Below are 6888 nucleotides of genomic sequence, written 5' to 3' on the forward strand. Positions count from 1 at the left end.
ATAATGCTGCCATGAAAGTCGGTGTATAAATATCTCTTCGAAACCCTGCTTTTTTGGCGCTTTAATAGATTGCAGAAAAAGGAAAAGAATTAATGGATCGTATAGCGGTCCATGTCTTTTTTTTTTTTTTTTTTGGTTGTCCCATCTCTTTAGACTTATTTAGTCTACATCGCTCTTTCCCATCCCTCTTTTCCTATCCCATTGATTCATGGAAGAAAACAGATCAGTTGTCCTATAGGCTATGCCCCATTCCAAGCTGTCTATTTGGAAACTTTCGCATCCTGCTAACCACACGGCTCTGCCCTTTTGTAGGATCCCATCAGGCATAGCGCCCGCCAAGGTGAAATAACCATGGTGAACAGAACTCCGCATCACAAAACGTCTCCATGAGAATTTAGAATGTTTTCTGGCTACCTTCTGGTAGTGATTCCATGAGGTCACCACTGTTTTCCTTTATTCCTGTGACTAATGGAGTCCTGGTGCCAGGAGGAGACAGAGTCCCAGCTTTGCCATTTTTTGCCACTCCATTCTGTTCCCATTTCTATTTTCTTCAATTCTTGCTTTCTAGGCAGAAATCTTCCACTTCTCCAGCCAATATCTCAATTCATCAACCCATTTATAGAGATCTAAGCAGACCGCAGTACACCACCATGGGCTGTCACAGTTATTCATCTTGTTTCTTGTCTGTCTCACCCATTAGAATGTCTTTGGCAGGGAAGCTTGTCTGTCTTGTTCATGGCTGAGTCCCCAGGATCTGACACCAAGCTGGTGCCCAGTAGGTGCTTAGTGAATACCCGTTGAATGGACACATAGGATGAGAACGAATGAGGGTCCCTGCCAACTGGTTAAATAGATGTGAGTCAACCACACATTAAGGATTAAGAAAGCCAATGCTTTTCTTCATTTTAGACAAAACAATAACAGAGATGGAAGTTCGAGTATGTGGTTCCACACTTCCACAGATGTCATCCCGGGGGTGCCCCTAACCCACTTTGGAGGTTCTTGTCAAGTGAGGAGGTGCTGCTTCCCTCCTCCTCCCCTCTCCCTCCACGGTTTCCTTTTCTCTCCCCTTCACCTCTCCCTTCTTCCCTCCCTCTTTCCTCCTCCCTTCTTTCTCTCCACCTACACTATGTCCCTTCCTTGTTCTTGAGCTCCTTTCTCCTTCCATCCCCTCCTCCCTCCCTCCTTTGCCCTCTTTTCTCCTACCCCTTACTCTGACTTTATCTCTTCCTCATCTCTTCATCTCTCTCTTCTTCCCTCCCTCCCTCTCTCCTTCTTTTCCTTCCTTCATTTCTTTCCTTCCTCCTGTCTGTCCCTCCCCCCTCCTTTCTACTTGCTTCCTACCTTCTCCTTCCTTGCTCTTTCTTTGCCCCTTACCATCTCCTCCTCTCTCTCCTTCTCCCCTCCCCACCCTGCTTCTTTCCTTCACCACCGTTTAGGACACCTCCTCTGTGCTCGGCTCTTTGTGGGGACTTGGGGGCACATCAGTCAACAGTCCTCTCTTTCCAGAAAGACAATCTACCCAGCAGAAAAAACCAACGCGAAACAAACGACAAACAGGAAGAGTGCCCAGAGGGGGCTGCACAAGGGCCTGGGGGGAGCAGGGAGAGCATCCCCAAGAAGGAAATTTCCAGGCTAGTTCTTCACCTTTTACTGCATTTGGAGCCCCCGTGGGGTCTCATTAAATGCAGATTCCCAAGCTGACAGGTCTGGGCTAGGAGCTGGGATTCTGCATCCTGTCTAACAGGCTCCCAGGTGAGGTTGGTGCTGCTGTTCGTGGACCCTTGTCTGAGCAGCCAGGTTCTGAGCTGCCATTATCCTCATCAGCAGGAGCAAATAGAGGACCTGGGTGGGTAAATAGTGGGCAGGGAGAGGAGAGCTAAGTGAACTGCGATGAGTATCATGAATACTTTCATGCTGTGACGATAACAATAACCAACATTGATGGAGCATTTGCTATCTGCAGGGCTCAGCTCCAAGCCCTTTATATATGAACTCATTTAGCCCTTAACCACCATTGTGACGAATAGATTATGCTCCATGTCATTCTTTTCCAAAGCGTTTCTGTGTTCCGCATTGCACACCACAGTCTTGTGAAGCGGCTGGAGCAGGCATTATTGTTGTTGTTATTGTTTTGTTCCTTAGGCAGATAGGCAAACAGGTCCCCAGGGTTACTGAGGGATCTGGGGGCTGAGCCAGGACAGAGATGGCATGACCTTGACTTCCAGGCAAGAACTGGCCTTTTCTAGGATGTGGGGGCTCAGGCCCAGCCATCCTGCAGGTCACCAGCTGGGGCTGGGGTGGGGGGCCTAAACTGTTCTGGTCCCCAGGGCCTAAGTGGACAGGAGGGGACATACAAGGTGGAGAAGAAGGAGACATGGAATCTTCAAGTGAATCAATTTTCCCACTTAGTCTTTGCCCCGTCCCCCATTCCCTCCATCTGCAGTGCCCAATAGGAAAATTCCATGGTTTTCAGTGGGGAAACTAGGATTATTAAGGATTACGTGAGACTGTTGGTACAATGACTAATGCCACCAAACTCCAAAGAGAGACGATTAGCCTGTAAGTGATCTCGATGGTTGTTGAGATGGATCTAAGTTACCCATGGCTCCCACTCTCTTGGGGAAAAACCAAAGTCTTCCCCACAGTCCTCCTCGAGGCCCTGCACGATCTGCCTGTCACCTCCCTGCTTTCACCTCTTCCTCCTCCCTGACTTGCTCACTCTGCTCCAGCCACTTGGGCCTCCCCATTGTTCATCGAACACATCAGGCTGGTCTTGCCTCAGGAACTGTGCACTGGCTGCTCCCTCGGGTGGGAATGCTGTTCCCCTAGATACCCCACATGGCTCCTTCCTTGCTTCCTGCTAGCCTTTACTTGAAGGTCACCTTCTCAATAAGCCTTTTCTCGCCTCCTTATTTAAAATGTATCCCCTATACGGATTGGTTCCCCCTGCTCTACTTTATTTTTCCCATTAGCACCTATGACCGACTCATAGGTATGATATATTTGGCTTTCATCCTGTTGGTTGTATTCTCTCCGCTAACCACGAAGGCAGGAATTTTCGTCTGGTTTGTTCTTTGCTAGTTCCCCAGCTGCTAGAACAGGCACAGTCAAGAGGCCAAATCCAGCTGGACGCCTCTTTTTGTATGGCCCAAGGGCTAAGAAAGGTTTTTACATGTTTAAGTGGTTGGGGAAAAAATCAAATGAAGAATAATATTTCGTGATATGTGAAAATTTTACGAAATTCAAAATTCAATGCCTATGACATTTTATTGGAATGCAGCCTGCTCGGTTTGTGTGCATATAGATTGTCTGTGGCTACGTTTGCGCTACAGCAACAGAGTTGAGTCTTTGTAGCAGAATTGGCCTGCAAAGCCGAAAATATTTATATTAGGCCGTCGACAGAAGTTTGGGGACCCCTGGGCTAGAATAGCACCTTCTTCTCTCTCGCCTGCAGCTTCCACGACTTGCCACCAGATGGCGCTGCGGCTCGCTAGTAAGGAAGGGAAGTGGTCAGTTCACCCTCCGAGTCCCCACCTCTGGGTCTCACCCTTCCTGCTCCTCGTGGGTAGTGTTCTGAGAAACGGAAGACAACCCTAAAGAAAGAGTCTAATTTTCATCATATAATACTCAATCATTACACATATGGCGATTTTTTTTTTTCGTGCACAAGGGATGTTGATAAAGACAAACTGGGGGGACTCAGGGTTTGAAGGGCACTGGGAAAGCTGAGGGTGTCAGGTGGGTCTCCAGGTCAAGTGTGAGGCCCATCTGGTTTTGGTCTGGGGTGTGGTTGCATTTCCGGCCTGGGAGCCCAGATGGCCAGTTCAAACCCCAGCTCTGCCCCTTGCTGATTGTGACCCAGGGGTGAGTGGGTGGGGATTGGGGGGAGGGGCATTCTTCTCTTCGTGCCTCAGTTTCCTTGTCTGTAAAGTGGGAGTCAGAGCAGCACCCGCTTCTGGGGTTCTTAGAAAAATGAGATTCAACGCATTAAAATAGGGCAAGCGTTTAGAACAGTGCAGACGTGCAGTAAGCCTTGAGAACAGCCTGCCGTGGTCCCAGGGAGGGTGAACTGTTAAGCAGCTGGAGTCCTCAGTTTACACCGCTAAAAAAAAAAAGAAGAAGAAAAAGAATAGCAGGTTGTTTAGACATCACAGTTAAACTGAAATCTGACCTTTAAAGCAGACCTGCTTGGGAATCAGAGCACTTTTTTCCCCCTTCCTTTTTTAAGGGAGGCAGTTGGACAATTCTAGCCTAGATGATATTTAAAAAAAAAAATAGGTCTGGTCCCAGGGAGCTTCTTTTTCAGTGCAGCTGGCTGGTTTTTAGTGCAGAAAGACCCTCCTTTTGTCCTTTGAATTAGCAGCTTTGGCTGCAGCCAGCTATGGAAGGCCTGGGGAGGGCCCCCCAGAGATGACGTCCCCCATTCCTTATGATCTATCACAGGGGTCCCCAGCCCCCGGGCTGCGGATGGATACCAGTCGTGGCTTGTCAGGAAGGGGCCGCATAGCAGGAGGTGAGCGGCAGGCAAGCAAGCGAGGCTTCATCTGCATTTGCAGCTACTCCCCAGCGTCGGCATCACTGCCTCAGCTCCACCTCAGATCATCAGGCTCATAGGAGCACCTGGCGCCAGAAAGGGTGCGGATCGCTGATCTGTCAGATTTTCCACACTAGTCTTTGGAATCCAAGCAGCTTGTGAACCAATGTCTTCTGGCACCTCCTTCCTCCCCCCCAGTCAGCATCATGCCCACCTCTGATTCCCATCTTTTTTTCTGCCACCATCACTCTAAAAGTCGGTCCTTTCAACACCTTAAATTTCTCTTGATAGTGTGTGTGTGCTCCCTCTCCCAGATCTTTTAACTGCTCCCATCCATCTCTGCCTGCACGTCCACCGTTATTGCTCTCACTTTGGTCATTTCTCACTGACCTTCCTTCTTTTCCCTGCATTTTACCACAGGGCCCTGGCTTCTGCTGTTCCCTCTGCCTGGCATGTCCTTGCCATGGCTCCTTCTTGCATTCCAGTCTCAGCAGAGATGTCAGCTCCTCATGTAGACCACCCCTCCCTCCAGTCACTGTGAATCACATCACTCCGTTATACAATTATGTGTTGCCTAAATTAGATTGTTAGCAATATGAGGCAGGGTTTTTTTTTTTTTTTTATTGTCTTCTTGTCCACCACTGGGTCCCCAGTGCTTAGAAAAGTGCCCAGTGCATAGGAAGTGCTAATGTTTGTTGAGTGAATAACTGATTGGTCCTTGGGAACTCGACCATCTATGTTGATGAACTTGACCATTTATGTTGATGACCTGTCTACATCTCTGACCTGGAGACCTGAAAGCCCCTTAGAGCACGTGAACCCCATTTTCTCTTTAGTTCTTTGTCCAGAGCATATTCTGTTTCCAAGTCCTGCATGCTGTACTCAAGGGGTCTGCCTGGAGGAGGAGGCAGACATGCAGGCAAGCGATCGTACGTAGCATCTAGGGCTACACAGAGACCAGTTCCCATTCATTCCACAACCAACATAGGCCCAGCCCTGGGCCAAGGGGCTTAGGGTATGAGCTCATGGTGTTCTCACCCCAGCTCTCATTTCACAGGAAAAGCAGCTAAGGCATAGAAAGGAAAATAATGAAGCCAATAGGGCAGAATCAGCTTCAGAACCCAGATCTGTCCGAGTCCAGAGCTAACACCCTTAAATCCTGTCCTTGCAAGATCATGAACTTAGAAATGCCTGGTACGTGGTAGAATGAATGAATGAATGAATGAAGTGTGATCATTAGCTTTTCCCTGCCCTTCAGGTACTGAACTCCACGAAGGCGAGGTTCTTATTGATCCTTGAACATTTGGAATCACTCAGCAGAGAACTTTGCAGGGGAAGTCACTCGATATCTGTTGAACTTGGTTGTGTCAAGTCTGAGATGGGTTCAGAATGAAATCCATAAAATCCTAAAGGCAAGTGGAGCACACGTACTCCAGTCTCTAATTCCTGACCACTAGAACTGGCCTGGAAGAGGCCGAATTGGATAAAATAAAAGGAAATGATTTCTAACATTTCCAATTTATCACAGCCCTTTTGTGGAGGGAGGCAGACCTTATAACCCCTGGATGAGCCCAGGGCCACAAATCAGATGGGTGACAGTACAGGTGAAACGTAATCTCACCATCTCCCCAAAATGCCCCTTTGCAAAGCAAGTGTGTTCTTTGGTCAGCTAAGAAGGCCGTCCTTGCCTGTTTTAAGTTCTTCTGAAAGGCCGCAAATGTGGAATGAAGGACAGATTTGGGGGCAAAAGGAGCTGCCTTCAAATTTTAGCCCATTCCTTTGGAGCTGGGTGACCTTGGTCAAATGCCACAACCTCTCTGCCTGGAGATGGGGGCAGATTACAAAAGTTTCTGGGAGAGCACACTGATGAGTCAGGGCTCAGATAGAAGGGCCTTAGAGGAAAAGTCTGCCTTATCTTTTCCCCTCCCGTGGTCTGGGGACTGTCTGGGAAATATTTACTTGTAGTTCCTCCAATTCGCATCTTACATCAAGGGATTCTGAACAAGAGCCATGCAGCTTTGTGGCTCTGGAGCCAGCCTGGCTGGATTTATAGCCTAGTTCTGCTCCTTGCTCTGTGATCTTTCAGAAGTGACTCTACCTCTCTGAGCCTCAGTTACCTCATCTGTAAAATGTGGAATAAATAGTACTTGCCTCATAGGGTTATTGCGAGGATTAAACATTTGCAAAATGCTCAGAACAGTGCCTGGCATGTTATAAGTGTTATAGATATGTTAAGTTAAATAAAACAAATAAATTCCCACCCACACTTCCAGCTGTGACCTCCAAAAGGGCACAGAACTTATAATGTTTGACCAGGGCTTAAGCGCATGGTAGGTGGTCAGTAAAGGTTG

The sequence above is a fragment of the Pteropus medius genome, unplaced genomic scaffold (genome assembly GCF_902729225.1).
Source record: "Pteropus medius unplaced genomic scaffold, Ma_sr-lr_union100, whole genome shotgun sequence".
Taxonomy (NCBI): Eukaryota; Metazoa; Chordata; class Mammalia; order Chiroptera; family Pteropodidae; genus Pteropus; species Pteropus medius.